We start from the raw sequence: 15,238 nt of genomic DNA, 5'->3' as shown, positions 1-15,238 counted from the left end.
TAATATCAATGAAATCAAAACAGATTACATAAAAGTTATTCCTAAATCCTCATACACGATTGGACTTAGGATATATCTCTTTCACAGTTGCCTCAACAAGTGAGCAAAGAATAAATGATTCACAAGAACAGCTCATTCTGGAACTGGAAGAAGATGAGTTCTACACCTTGGATGAACTTGATGAGCTTGATCAATCAATGGCCTATCTAGAAAGAAAGTTCTCTGATATTAGAGTAAAGAAGCCAAGATTCTTCAAGGGTAAATGACAGTCTATAACAAAGACAGTAGCTGGAAAGGAAAAGGGAAGTACACATCTGATAACAAAAATGGTTACAAAACTAGATCTGTTGACAGATCAAAGATAAGGTGCTTCAACTCAACTAGGCCATTTTGCTACAGAATGCAGGAAACCCAAAAAAGAAAAGAAAGACAAAGCTTATCTTGAACTGGAAGCAAAGTATGAAGCTCTTCTGAAGAAACAGCAAAACATAGCTTATATTGCAGAGGGAAAAAGTTGGGATGATTCTGATAATGATGAAGATGAGCAAGTTGGAAATTATGCACTAATGGCCTTGGAGTAAGGAGAGTCATCCTCATCAAAATCACAGGTACCAACTCTTACTATCATTGATTTAAATGTGAGTGAACATAAGGAAACAGTAGAGAAGATGAGCACAAAAATGTGTAATGTCCCCAAATCCGGGGTCAGGAATATGGGTCATCACACAATCCTTCAATCATGTATAACCTGTATTAACTTAATAATCCAATAATTCCATATCACAGACCCTCAATCTCACACACTCACAAGTTATAGCCTTAAAAATGATATACAACAAGTATCATATGTTATTCAAACTCAAATGTACTTTACAGGATCTCAAACAATTATTCATAACCTCTACATGAAGTTACAATAATTACGACTGATATCTTATACCTATCTGATACTCTGGCCCACCTGAGACAAAGCTGTCAGGGATTCTTCCTATGACTGCAAGCGACTAAGTCCCACACCGGCATACTGGTTATCTGTTATGTTGTGATATTTAAAAGAAAGCAAGAGTGAGCAATAATGCTCAACCATAATAATGTACAGTATGAAAAGATTGTATGATAAATTCAAGTATAATTCCATATATGATAAATATGTTTATTTAAAATAGTTTTCCTCGGTGATTCACACCTACTTTCAAAAACAGTACTTTTATTATCCCGCAAATATCTTAATAGAAAAGCCAGCACCTAGGCTTGGTTACGGTATTGCATCTTAATTTCAATTGGAAGAATAGGACTTTCATCGGAGCCCCCGAGATACGATGATCAGTCGTACAACGGTATACTTTTCTACATGTAGATGGATGACTTCCATACGCCCGGTTGTCAACCTAGCCGCATTCGGGCTATATATGCTTCCCTATTCATCCCGGGTATGTTTTGCATACTTCGTATGTCCCTCTGTACACATGGTACCTTCTCATACGGAAAATTTATATAGCAGTCTCCCCAGTCCACGAAGTACTGGATCTCTATCCCTCATATGTCCATTTAAGAATCCTATCATATACTTGGAATCTTCGAACTATATCGAAGTTCCCCAAGCATTTTGCTTGTTGATAGGCACAGCTCGTCTCATATGTATATACATATATGTACTTTCGAGAATTTTCGGAGGAAGTACTAAGGATGTGAGTTGACCGTTGTCAATAGATAAATAAATGAGGGGGAGTTTCTTTTGAAACTATGCTCAAATATTTAAAATAAGCCGAGATAATTTCATCGGCGATCTGAAAGTATTTGTATGATGTTCTGAAATCCAGGAGTAATTTAAATTAGGTTTAATGATTTCTAAATCATATTAAATCATTTAATAAATAAATAATAATTAGATAATAATTATTAAATAATTAGACCTCGAATGATTCTGTTTTAAAAAAACATATGAAATAATATTCCCCAACTATTTTACGTTTAAATAATTAGGGTAACCTTTATCAATATAATTAATCGAGTTTGAAATAAATAATTGTTGGAGATACTTCTCCTATAATAAATGAATAATTGAAATAATATTCATTATTAGAACAATAAAATATAGTTGAGGGAATACAATCTTTGGAAATCATTTTAACTAAATTCGAGGTATTTAATACTTCGCATGTTGATATCGAGTCCCTTGGAATAAAATAAATACGGACTTTTGATCGTCAAAAATATCTTTAGGATGATTCCCGGGTTTTTACTATAATATACATACTAACCGACTCTCAGTCTATAATATACATGTCACGCTACTCTCTAGCATTAACATTTCTCAAATATAACAACTCCGGAATACTTACGGGTTTTTATAAACTTACACCGACCAATCCTCGGTCTAAATATATCGTTTCAAATCCGGTACTTTTATTATACCAAAATCCTCATATCTTATGATTCAATATATAAAATTTGTAAATCACCGTAAAAAATTTATCTTGCATATATTGCAGTATTTAAAAGTAATCACAACACAACAATTCTTAAAATATAGGGTTTGAAAACTTACGTGGAGTCCAAGATACGTTTTCTGACTTCCTCTCATTCCGGGTTTTCTAATCAACAAATATTATAATCTTAATCAGTATTCCTAATCCCATCATCGACTTATATTTATAATAAGTACAATACTTCAAAATTTTCAATATCCGACCGACTCGAAATAAGTATCAATTCTTGGTCGAAACGGACGGTCAAAGTGGTCTTCTAGAGTTGACTTTACTGAATGTTACTATTACGCGACTCGCATTCTAAATTTTTTAATAAATCATAGAGGTAATATTTTAATACGAAACCACCTCGAGGAGCTTCTTGAGTGCTTTTAATATTTATCATAAAAGTTACATTTTGATAAAATGAATTTAATTAGGTGAAAAGAATTTCAAAAATTTGGTAAACTACGGAGTTTTACTATTCAAACCGCTTTCACTAAAATATTGATATCTCTCAAACCGTTAATTCAATTGATGCATCGTTTTCATGTGCGCAATCTAGGAACAATTTAGAACACATCATTTAGAAATGGTTTTCTGGTAATAGGGGTGAAAATCCCGAAGTGGCAGTTTCTAACAGGGGGTTGTTTTTGATGTTCGTACTCCGCGCGACCTCGGCTCCGACATTTTTATAAAACTGAAAAATCAATATTTTTACTTAAAATTTTTTATGTCAGTTAATAAAATCTATTTCTTACTTCTATAAAAATATTATGATCTTTAAATATTTTAAGTTGATCATTTCTATTTACAAAGTCCGTAATTTGTATCAGTTTTTGTCGCGTAAATCACTTTTACTAAAACGGTCATAACTTTTGATCCGTAAATTGAAATCAAGTGATTCAAGTGCCTAAACGATCCTCATAAAATTTTCTATAATAATCAAGTCTCAATTTTTAAGAAACTACAGTTTATACATTTGGTAACTTCTGTAGAAACTTAAGTTGAGTTTTGTTCATTTTAACGAGGTTACAATTACGATCTGAGTTTCGTTTACGTCTTAAATCATTATACCACCATCAACAACCATCAATCATCACCTCAACAATAAATCCCCTCAAGGACATCATGTTCTTGAGGCAAAAATCATCAACCTTAAAACTAATTAACTAATCATCAAGATATTATCAAATCAATCATCGAAACCATACTTATATCCAAGATCCTTACTTTTCTTGAAACTTAAAACTTAAAAAAAGTTTGGATGAAGTTTTATAACTTTCTTGGTAGCTTGGGAGGTTCTCTTATTTATGGTTGAATCTTGGGAGGTATTGGTTGTTCTTAAGGATCCTAAATCATGCCATGAAAATCAAGAAAACAAAAACATATTTTCGGAGTTACTATTCACCACCAATTTTGAGTAAGGATTTGACTATGCTATACTAATCCAATGGCCATGAAATTTTGAACGTACCTTGTACATGATATGAGAAAGATTTGGTTAAAATTTGGTGATTGTTGAATGAGTAGAACATGAGATATGAATTTTTCTTTTCATGGTATTCTTGAAAATCAGCATTGTGTTTTTGGAGAGAGAGAATTGCTTGGCTTGCTTCTTGGAAATGTGGTGGAAATAGGCTTCTTGTGAATATATAAAGTGTGTAGGACAAGATGCATCCTAATTTCAAAGGCTAGGCTTAACTATGTGTCTCATTTGTCAAAACTTGCATGATAAGCTCCTTGAATTCATGTTTATTGAAATTTGTTATTTATTTATTTTGTAACTAGCTTTCTAATTTATTACTTGTTGGATAAATTTATAAATACTTAATTTTTCTAGGTTATTACTTGATTCCTTTCCATCCTAAATTATCTCGCATTCGTTCACGTACGTTTAAATCAATTCCCGTAAATGTTATGTCGAATAATTCCGCTTATCGTAAATCATTATCATTTCTAGTGCTCGTACTTGGTTATGAGTTATGAAATTATAATTCTCAAGATTTTCTTGGTCGTAGTATAATTCTATTATTTATCGATGGCTCGTAAAATAATATCATTTGGACTATTGGTTTTTCTTTGAAAACTCACGACTTTTGCATACACTCATTTAGTACGTATAACCACAATATGAACTCGGAAATTTAAATTAAAAACTCGTATATGGTGTGATCACAAATTTTTTTACCGTAAGGTTACTATTTATAAAGGTCTTTTTCTAATGTCAAAAGTTTGGTTTCTATAAAATATTTCACATACATAAAAGTATGGTTGCTGCTAATGAAGAAGTTAGCAGACTGACAAAGATAAATGAGAAGCTTGAAAGCGAGAAACAAGAAGCTGAATTGTTGTTGGTGGATCTTGAAACTTTAAGACAAGAAAATACATATCTGAAGAACAAGCTCAAGTGTGCAAGTGAAATTAAAGCAGTGCTAAGGGAGAAGCTGGAAAGAATGAAGTTAAATTAAAGTCCTTCAAGAATGCATCTGAGTTAATTGACAGTACCATGAGAAAAATAAGCCATGTACAAATATTGCTATTGGTCTTGACTATGATGCCTTGAATAGCAAGAAGAAAGATATACGCGATAAAGGAAAAGCAATAAAAAATGAAAATGTTCCAGCAATGCTGAAAAAGATTGTCTCACTTATATTCAAGGCATGTGAAGTTAACTTCAGTGAAGAAGAGTTGATTATTAAGCAAGAAATTGCTGATGAAGATAAAGAGAAGAAAAATGCAGAAGCAACTCAATCTTCCAAAATTGAAGAGAAGCTTATGGATAAACAAAGTTCCAAGGCACTTGTCAAAGAGACCAAGACTGAAGATGCAAGAAAGAAGAAGAAAAATAGAAATAGGAAAATTGGGATAAACAAAAGCAATAATTTTACTTATGTTACAGATGCTCCAAGAAAGAAGTGTGAAAAATGTGGCTCTGTGAATCACCTAACTCACATGTGTAAAAAAGTTGTTAGCAAGCCAGCTGAAGGAGCCTGCAAATATAATGAAGCTGATGCAAATGATCCCTACTCAGTCTATGACAAGTTTGACTGTATCCCATGTAACTTGAAAGTGATGAAAAGTTGTCACAAACTGAGAGTAGACCTCAAGGAAACAAAAAGTGGGTCCACAGCAGATAGGGAAAATGCACAACAGTCATTGAACTCTATTTTATCTGAAATAACTCATTCTACTTCTGTTAAATCAGTTAAAAAGAAGAAAGTACCCAACACTGCTTGGGTTTCTAAACACACATAAAATCATTGTGTGCAGGGCAAAGTGAATAAGGTCATATGGATCATTGACAGTGGGTGTTCCATATATATGACAGGTGATAAGGCCCTGCTATCACAGTTTGAGGAGAAGGCTGGCCCTTTTGTGACAACAATAAAGGATTCACAATGGGATATGGCAAGATTATTTTTGAAAATGTTGTCATTGATGATGTAGCACTAGTAGCTGGTCTTGAAGTGAATCTTCTCAATGTTAACCAATTTGCAGACAATGGTTTTGAAGTTTTATTCAACAAAGAAGAATGCACTTTTATTAGCAAGAAAACTGGTGAAGTTGCTCTGAAAGGATCAAGGAAAGAAAGCTTGTTTGTTGCAGACTTGGACTCAACAAATAAGGATGAAATTTGTTGCTTCTAAACCAAGGCATCAGAAGAACAAAGCAAGCTATGGCATAAGAAGTTGTCTCACTTGAATTTCAAGGCAATTAACACCTTGGTCAATGTGGCGCCCCAAAACCCGGGGTCAGGAGTCTCGGAGCCACGCCATCTAAACTCACACAACTCACACTACAATATATAAATACTCATGCTTCACAACCCCACACTTATCACACACACACACACACTTACAGGTTATTGTCTTGGAAATTGATAAGTGGCATTTTATACCACTTAGAACGTCTTAAAATGGCTTAAATTGGTGTCTTGAAATCAAGTAGTTTGTGTATGTGATGCGTTTTTCTAGTGTTTATGCATTTCAGGGTATTAGTTGCATTTCGGAGGAGGAATCATCAAGAATAAGCCTTGGCATGTGTTCACCATTGCGAGAGGAAAAGAACGGGCAGATTACGGCGAAGAAACGGAGCAAACCTGGAAATTTTCCAGTAGGGTCCTGCGCGCCCGCGCAGCAATGCTGAGCGGTCGCGCAGCAGCCTTGCGCGCCCGCGCAGAAATGCTGAGCGGTCGCGCAGGGTCGGGGGAAAATAATATATTGTTTTAGACTTCTACTTCTGTTTGGCTTCCAACTTCTATGTAATCTGAGTTTTATGGGACTGTTATATAAGTAGATTTGAGACGTTTTTCACAGAGTATTAAGAGGGGATTATGTTTTAGATTGTGCGAAGGAGATAAGGAAGAAGACCGATTTAGCACACAACAACGAAGAGGAAGCATATATTCTTGTGATTCTTGTTTCGTTGTAACGTTGGATGCTAGTTTTCTTGCTTTGACTTATTACTCTTGTGACGTACTCTGTTTTAATATAAATAGTTTAGTTGTTATTTTCTTGTGTTTGTTTATCATGATTTCATATGAACCCATGATGGCGATAAGTTCTATTATGGGCTAATCGTGATCATGGGGTTGCAACGGATTTATTATGGAATTCTTTAGTTAATTGTTTAATACTTTAGTGTGTGATGATTGCATGATATCTAGTATTGGTTGTGCGTATTCGTCTTATGTGCGTCGCGAACATATAAGATAGGGTGTTAATCTCTTGTGAAGCGACGGTGGATCTTGAGATTTAGAACTTGCCATGCTAGCATAGGTTCATGTACGTTGTGCATGATTAGTGGGTAACTCTAACAGTTTTATTTGCCCTATGTAATCAAAAGGAATAACTTGTGCTTAAATCGTTGTGTTGTCAATTTTTGTAGACATATAGGAACTCAACATAATTGATAACTATTCAACTTCTATCTTAATTATGGATGTTTGGTAGAATGGTATTAGTACAATGAAAGTTGGCTTTTATCAGTTTTATGTTATTCGATTAATATCATCACTGTCACATGCTAAAGGTAATAACTATGGCTATAGAAGGAAGTAATAATGAAGTTGTGATCTCATGAGTGTTTTATTATTGATAAATTGAAGTGTTAGTTAAGTGGTTAATTAAGTAGTTAATTATAGTTAATATTTAATCAACAATTTTAAGTGTTATCCTAACATTGAGAAGTAATCATACATTGGTGAGTGAGTTAAATTAGACAATAGATTAGTCTGAGTCTCTGAGGGAACGAACTAGAAAGTAGTCTATATTACTTGCGAACGCGTATACTTGCGTGAATATTAGTGCGTGATTTCGCCCTAACAGAAAAGAACCATCATAACCAGAGTAATTGTTAACCATCAAGTGATATTTATTACAACCCAAAAGTAATTAATCTTATCGGGGAGTGACCTTTAGGTAAGGCTAGTCCGCCGGCCAAATATATATTTCTTGTTTCTTACCTTACATAAGTCATACTTATAAATAAGCCGAACTATAAATAACTGAAAACTAATCCAGCTTATTCTGACTACCTTTGGTACAGCACCAAACAATCTACGGAACAGCTGGCCATTTCCTACCCGTTTCCTGGTTGTGGTTCTCATGGCAGGCATCTTGATTTACTGTTGTGTTGTGTCAATTTAAGAAATCAAGTGTGAGCTATAATGCCCAGCATAATAATGTACAGTATGAAAATGACTGTATGATAATATCATATATGATAATTATGTTTTATTCGAAAATAGTTTTCCTTGGTGATACACACCTTCTTATGGAAACAATTTTTTAAGGGATTTTAATATCCTGTGAATACCTTAATAGTAATTCCAACACCTAGGCTTGGGTTACGGTATTGCATCTCAATTCCAATTGGAAGAATTAGGACACTCGTTAGAGCCACCATATACGATGATCAGTCGTAATATGATAATAGTAACCTTATCTACTAGTAGAAAGACGACACCTTCGTATCTCGGTTATCACCCTTGCCGCATTCGGGCTACATGTCCCATTTTCGGGTATACACATACTTCACAATTCCTGAGTACACTGAGTACCTTCACCTGCGGTACCTTTGGTAGTCTATCTAGCACAAATAGTACCAGAGTCTACCCCTCCCTTGTCCTTTAAAAGAATTCTATCAATCTCGAGAACTCGAACCACATCGAAGTTCCCCAAGCGTTTTGCTTGTTGATAGAAATAGCTTATCTCTCTAATATATAAGTGTATATATATATGTATATACGTACTTCCGAGAATTTCGGAGGAAGTACTAAGGATGTGAGTTGACCGTTGTCAACAGATAATTAATAAGGGCGAAAAGTTTCTCCTTGAAACTATATTCAACATATTAAATAAGTCGGGATAATATTCACTGACGATCTGAAATTATTTGAATGATATTTTGAAATCAGAAAGTATATTTTAAATCAGGATCTATGATTTTTAAATCAATAATAAATCCTTTAAGAATAATATTTAATTAAATGATAATCAAAAAATAATTAAACCTCAAATGAGTTTATTCTCTAAAAGAATATTTAAAATAATATTCCTCAACTAGTTTGTGTCCCCATAATTAATAATCTATAGTGATTAATCGGGTTTGAAATAAAAATCGTTGGAGTATACTACTCCCATGATAAGGAATAAGTATGTAGTATTTATTATTCGAACAATAAAATATAGTTGAGGGAATATGATCGTTGGGAAATCGTTTTAATAAAAGTTCGAGGTATTTTAATATTTCGTAAGTGGACGATGAGTCCCTTTAATGTTTCATAATTAATTGGGTGATTTTAGAAGAGCTAGAACTTGGAGATTTGAATTTGATTTCTCCCCTTTTTTCATTAGGGCCGAATGGAGCTTCCAAGGGGGTATTTATACTACTCTTGGTTGCTTCTCTTGGATGCTTTGCTAGGTTGCTTATAGGAAGATGAGGTGATATCTTTGCAATTGATTTTATTCTCCTAGTATAGCATTCTAGGTTGATTCTTGGTTGCATATCTTAGGGACAAATCCTAATAGCTTACTAGGTTACAAGCTAAACTACAAGGTTAGCATCCTTAGCACACTATTTTGCTAGCTAGCTTGATCATCCTATGATTAGCTCACTAATTGATGAAGTAACCATGGTTACTTCCTTACCATGGTTTAGTTAGTGCATTACGTTTATTTAATCATTTACGCGTTCGCTCGGTTACCTAAACGTTCTTCGTAATACTTACTCGTAATTGGTTTGCGAAGTAATTCCTTTCGTATTTATTCCTTATATTTTTATTTATCCTACTTGGATATAAATCCGTAGGATTTTAATCTCGTAATTATATTTTGATTCCCGTAATCCTCGATAAGTCGTAAATACGGTCATTTTTCAAAGTTCGTTTTCTTCGAAAACTAATAGAGTTTACATACACTCATTTGGTACGTATAGTCGTAATATCAACTTCGAAACTCATTTTCTCATGCACTACATAGTGTGGGCTCAAAAGTTTTTCCCGTCTGTCAGGATTACTATTCATTAAATATTTTACAAGGTCTCAAAAATTAGAGTTATTACAGTCTTCCCCTCTAACAAGGATTCCGTCCCGGAATCAATTAGAAAATAAGTGGGGATATCTATTCCTCATTGCGTCTTCAAGTTCCCAAGTTGATTCCTCAACATTTTGATTTCTCCATAAGATCCTAACCAACTTCACAATTTTGTTCCTCAGCACTTGTTCTTTCTGGTCTATTATCCTTACTGGCTGCTCGATGTAGGTCAGGTCTGGTTTTAAATCTACCTGCTCGTACTCTATTACATGTCGTGCATCTGCATGGTACTTCCTTAACATGGACACGTGGAACATGTTGTGCACTTGTTGCAAATTAGGAGGCAAGGCGAGCTCGTAAGCTAGAGGTCCTATTCTCCTCAAAATATCAAAGGGTCCTATGAATCTGGGACTCAGCTTCCCTTTCTTTCCAAATCTCATCACTCCTTTCCACGGAGATACTTTCAATAGCACAGAATCTCCTACTTCATATTCCCAATCCTTCCTGGTCTGGTCGGTGTACTTCTTTTGTCTATCCTGGGCTTCTACAACTCTTTTCCTGATGAGTCCTACCATTTCTCTGGTCTGCTGGACTAACTCTGGTCCTAATATCTTGTGTTCTCCAACTTCATCCCAACACAGGGGAGAGCGACATCATCTTCCGTAAAGAGCTTCATACGGGGGCATTCCTATGCTAGCGTGATAGCTATTATTGTAAGCAAATTCGACCAGGGGTAAGTGGTCATCCCAATTTCCTTTGAAATCAATGGCACATACTCGTAGCATATCTTCTAGGGCCTGAATAGTCCTTTCGCTTTGTCCATCAGTATGGGGGTGGTAAGCGGTACTCATGTTTAGTCTGGTGCCTACGCATTCCTAGAAGCTTCTCCAAAATCGGAAATTAAACCTTGGGTCTCTATCTGACACTATGGCTACAGGAACGCCGTGTCTTACTACAATTTCCTTCAAGTAAATATCTACCAACTTGTCTACGGTGTATCTTTCGTTGATTGGTAGGAAGTGTGCGGACTTGGTCAGTCTATCAATGATAACCCATATGGCATCGTGATTGGTCTTTTTCCTTGGTAAGCCTATCACAAAATCCATGGCTATATGCTCCCCTTTCCATTCCGGAATCTCTAGGGGTCGTAATAGTCCACTAGGTCGCTGATGTTCAGCCTTCACTCTCTGGCATATCAAGCGCTTGCTGACCCACTCTGCTACTTCTCTCTTCATGTTAGGCCACCAATAATATTCCTTAAGGTCACGGTACATTTTCGTACTTCCTGGGTGGATTGAATATCTAGAGTTGTGCCCTTCGTGCAGCAGCTCATCTTTTAACTCTTGCACATTTGGAATCCAAATTCGGGACGCATACCTCATGATCCCTTTCTCATCCTTCTCGCATCTCACTTCTTCACCGGTCAATGTTCCTCTTTCCTCACTCATCTTCTTTTCCTGACATACTCGTATCTTTTCAGTCAACTCTGGCACTAGCTTAATCTCAAATAATCCTTCCGTTCCCCTACCGGTCATCCTCACATCAATTTCCATCTTCTCAAATTCCTTAATCAACTCCTCCGATGTCATTATCATCTTGAGTCTTTCCTTCCTACTAAGGGCGTCAGCCACCACATTGGCTTTACCCGGGTGATACAAAATTTCACAGTTGTAGTCTTTTATCAACTCTAACCATCTCCTCTATCTCATGTTCAGTTCCTTTTGAGTGAAAATATATTTGAGGCTTTTATGGTCAGTGGAGATCTCACATTTCTCACCGTATAGGTAGTGTCTCCAAATTTTTAGGGCAAACACTATGGCTGCTAATTCTAGATCATGTGTAGGGTATCTGCTCTCATATTCCTTGAATTGTCGAGAGGCATATGCTATAACTTTGCCGTGCTGCATTAGTACACATCCTAATCCTTTAAGCGATGCGTCGCTGTATATTACAAACTCTCCCTTTCCATCGGGAAGAGCGAGCACTGGTGCTGACACCAGCCTCATTTTCAGTTCTTGAAAATTCTCCTCACATTTCTCTGTCCATACAAACTTTTCTGTCTTTCGGGTAAGTCTAGTCAGTGGACCGGCTATCTTAGCAAAATCTTGCATAAATCTTCGGCAATATCCTGCTAAACCCACAAAACTCCTAACCTCCGTTGGGGTAGTTGGTCTTTCCCAACTGGATACCGCCTCTATCTTGGCAGGGTCAACTAAAACTCCTTTGCTACTCACCACATGTCCTAGAAACTGAACTTCTCTCAACCAAAACTCGCACTTCGAGAACTTAGCATACAATTCCTCAAGATTTCTAAGACTATCTTGATAAGTGGCATTTTATACCACATAGAACGTCTTAAAATAGCTTAAATTGGTGTCTTGAATTCAAGTATTTTGTGTATTTGATGCGTTTTTCTAGTCTTTGTGCATTTCAGGGTAATAGTTGCATTTCGGGGGAGTAATCATCAAGAATAAGCCTTGGCACGTGTTAAGCATTGCGAGAGGGAAGGAAGGAGCAGATTACAGCGAAGAAACGGAGCAAACTCAGAAAAAATCCAGTAGGGGTCTGATCGCCCGCTCAGCTATGCTGAGCGGCCGTGCAGAAAGCTGAGCTGAGCGGCCGCGCAGGGTCGGGAAAAAAGATAAATTATTTTAGACTTCTATTTCTGTTTGGCTTCCAACTTCTGTGTAATCTGAGTTTTATAGGACTTCTATATAAGTAGATTCAGAGACGTTTTCACTAAGGTTGAATCGTTGTATTAAGCAAGGAGAGAAAGAGATAAGGAAGAAGACCGTTTTAGCACACCGCAACGAAGAGGAAGCATATTTTCTTGTGATTCTTTATTTCGTTCTAACGCTGGATGCTAGTTTTCTTTGCTTTGAACCTATTTACTCTTGTGACGTGCTCTGGTTTAATATAATTAGTTTAGTCATTATTATCTTGTGTTTATTTATCATGTTTTCATATGAACCCATGATGACGATAAGTACTATTATGGGCTAATCGTGATCTTGGGGTCGTAACGGATTTGCTATGGAATTCTCTAGTTAGTTGTTTAATACCTTAGTGTGTGATGATTGTATGATATCTAGTATTGGTTGTGCGTATTCGTCTTATGTGTGTCGCGAACATATAAGATAGGGTGTTAATCTCTTGTGAAGCGACGGTGGATCTCGAGATTTAGAACTTGCCATGCTAGCATAGGTTCATGTATGATGTTGCATGATTAGTGGGTAACTCTAACCATTTTATTTGCCCTGTGTAATCAAAAGGAATAACTTGTGCTTAAATCATTATGTTGTCAATTTCTGTAGACATATAGGGACTCAACATAATTGATGCATATTCAACTTCTATCTTAATTGTAGATGGTTGGTAGAATGGTATTAGTACAATGAAAGTTGGCTTTTATCAGTTTCATGTTATTCGATTAATATCATCATTGTTGCATGCTAAGGATAATAACAATGACTATTGAAGGAAGTAGTAATGAAGTTGTGATCTTATGAGTGTTTAATATTGTTAATTCAAAGTGTTAATTAAGTGGTTAATTTTAGTAGTTAATTGTAGTTAATAATTAGTCAACAATTTGAAGTGTTATTGTCTTAACATTGAGAAGTAAATATACATTGGTGAGTGAGTTTAATTGAACATAATTATTCTGAGTCTCCGTGGGAATGAACTAGAAAGTTTTCTATATTACTTGCGAACACGTATACTTGCGTGTGTTATTAGCGTGTGTTTTCGCCCTAACAAGTTTTTGGCGCCGCTGCCGGGGACTCGGCGTATTTGTTTAGTTTATGTACTTACCATCATTGGTCGTTAGGACTCAGTGATTAAGACATTTTTGTTACTTATTGTTTCCGGTTGTGTTTCAGGTACTTTAGTGAGCGTTTATGCAAACTCATTCTCGTACTCGCAAGAGGACTTTAGATAAAGCTGAGGAGACAGACGAAGTTCTTGATATTCCGGAGAAGATAGATTTTGAAGATTCGGATTCAGGAAGTGAGTAGAAAGAACCAGTAATCATGGGTTATCGTATTGTTCCGGCCGATCTAGCTCTTATGGACTTTTCTCGGCCTAAAATTGATGACATTCAGTCAAGCCTTCTTCATCCGGCTATTCAAGCTAACACCTTTGAAATCAAGCCGGGCACTATTCAGATGGTGCAGAATTCTGTTTCTTTTGGAGGAGCTGCGACCGAAGACCCCAACATGCACATAAGGAATTTTGTTGAGATCTGCAGTACTTTCAAATATAATGGCGTGACTGATGAGGCTATCAAGCTGAGACTTTTCCCATTCTCACTGAGGGATAAAGCTAAGGACTGGTTACATTCTGAACCAGCTGGGTCCATCACTACTTGGCAAGATCTTGCACAAAAGTTTCTGGTGAAATTTTATCCAATGGCAAAGACTGCTGCTATGAGGAGTGCTCTTACGCAGTTTGCACAGCAACCTACAGAATCTATGTGCGAAGCTTGGGAATGCTACAAGGAAATGTTGAGAAAGTGTCCGCATCATGGAATGCCCGATTGGATGGTGATCACTGGTTTCTATAATGGTTTGGGGGACCAATCTCGGCCCATGCTCGATGCAACAGCTGGAGGCGCCTTGTAGGCCAAAAGCTATACTGAGGCTTATAATCTTATCGAGACTATGGCTGCAAATGAGCATCAAAACCCTACCCAGAGGATGATACCTGGGAAGGTAGCAGGTATTTTGGAAGTCGATGCAGCCACTGCTATTGCAGCGCAGCTCCAAGCGCTGTCTATGAAGGTCGATTCTCTAGCTACCTATGGAGTCAATCAAATAGCTATGGTCTGTGAGCTTTGTGCAGGTTCTCATGCTACAGATCAGTGTTCTCTCGTCAACGAATCTGTTCAGTATGTGAATAATTATCAGCGACAACAGCAGCCTGTGCCAGCTACGTATCATCCTAACAACAGAAATCATCCAAATTTCAGCTGGGGTAATAATCAGAATGCTATTCAGCAACCATATCAGCAAGGTGTGGGTAAACAGTTCAATCCACCTGGATTCCAGCAACCGCAACAATATGCTCAAAGGCAATCATATCCTCAACAGGGAAGTGCAGCTACACCTACTAGTGCTGATTTTGAAGAACTTAAGCTATTGTGCAAGAGTCAGGCGGTTTCTATCAAGACCTTGGAGAATCAAATCGGTCAAATAGCCAATGCAGTGCTCAATCGTCAGCCTGGAACCCTTCCCA

General features: G+C 36.5%; 1 non-coding gene across 1 annotated transcript; it reads right to left on the bottom strand.

The window, feature by feature from the left end:
• Positions 1–14,427: 14,427 nt before the first annotated feature.
• LOC141669692 (small nucleolar RNA R71) lies at positions 14,428–14,534 on the bottom strand. The gene has a single exon (XR_012553960.1). It is a non-coding gene; the product is annotated as a small nucleolar RNA R71 (small nucleolar RNA).
• Positions 14,535–15,238: the final 704 nt, after the last annotated feature.

The sequence above is a fragment of the Apium graveolens genome, chromosome 6 (assembly GCF_009905375.1).
Source record: "Apium graveolens cultivar Ventura chromosome 6, ASM990537v1, whole genome shotgun sequence".
Taxonomy (NCBI): domain Eukaryota; kingdom Viridiplantae; phylum Streptophyta; class Magnoliopsida; order Apiales; family Apiaceae; genus Apium; species Apium graveolens.
The sequence above is the reverse complement of the archived record's forward strand: the minus strand, read 5'-3'. Positions and strand labels throughout refer to the sequence as shown.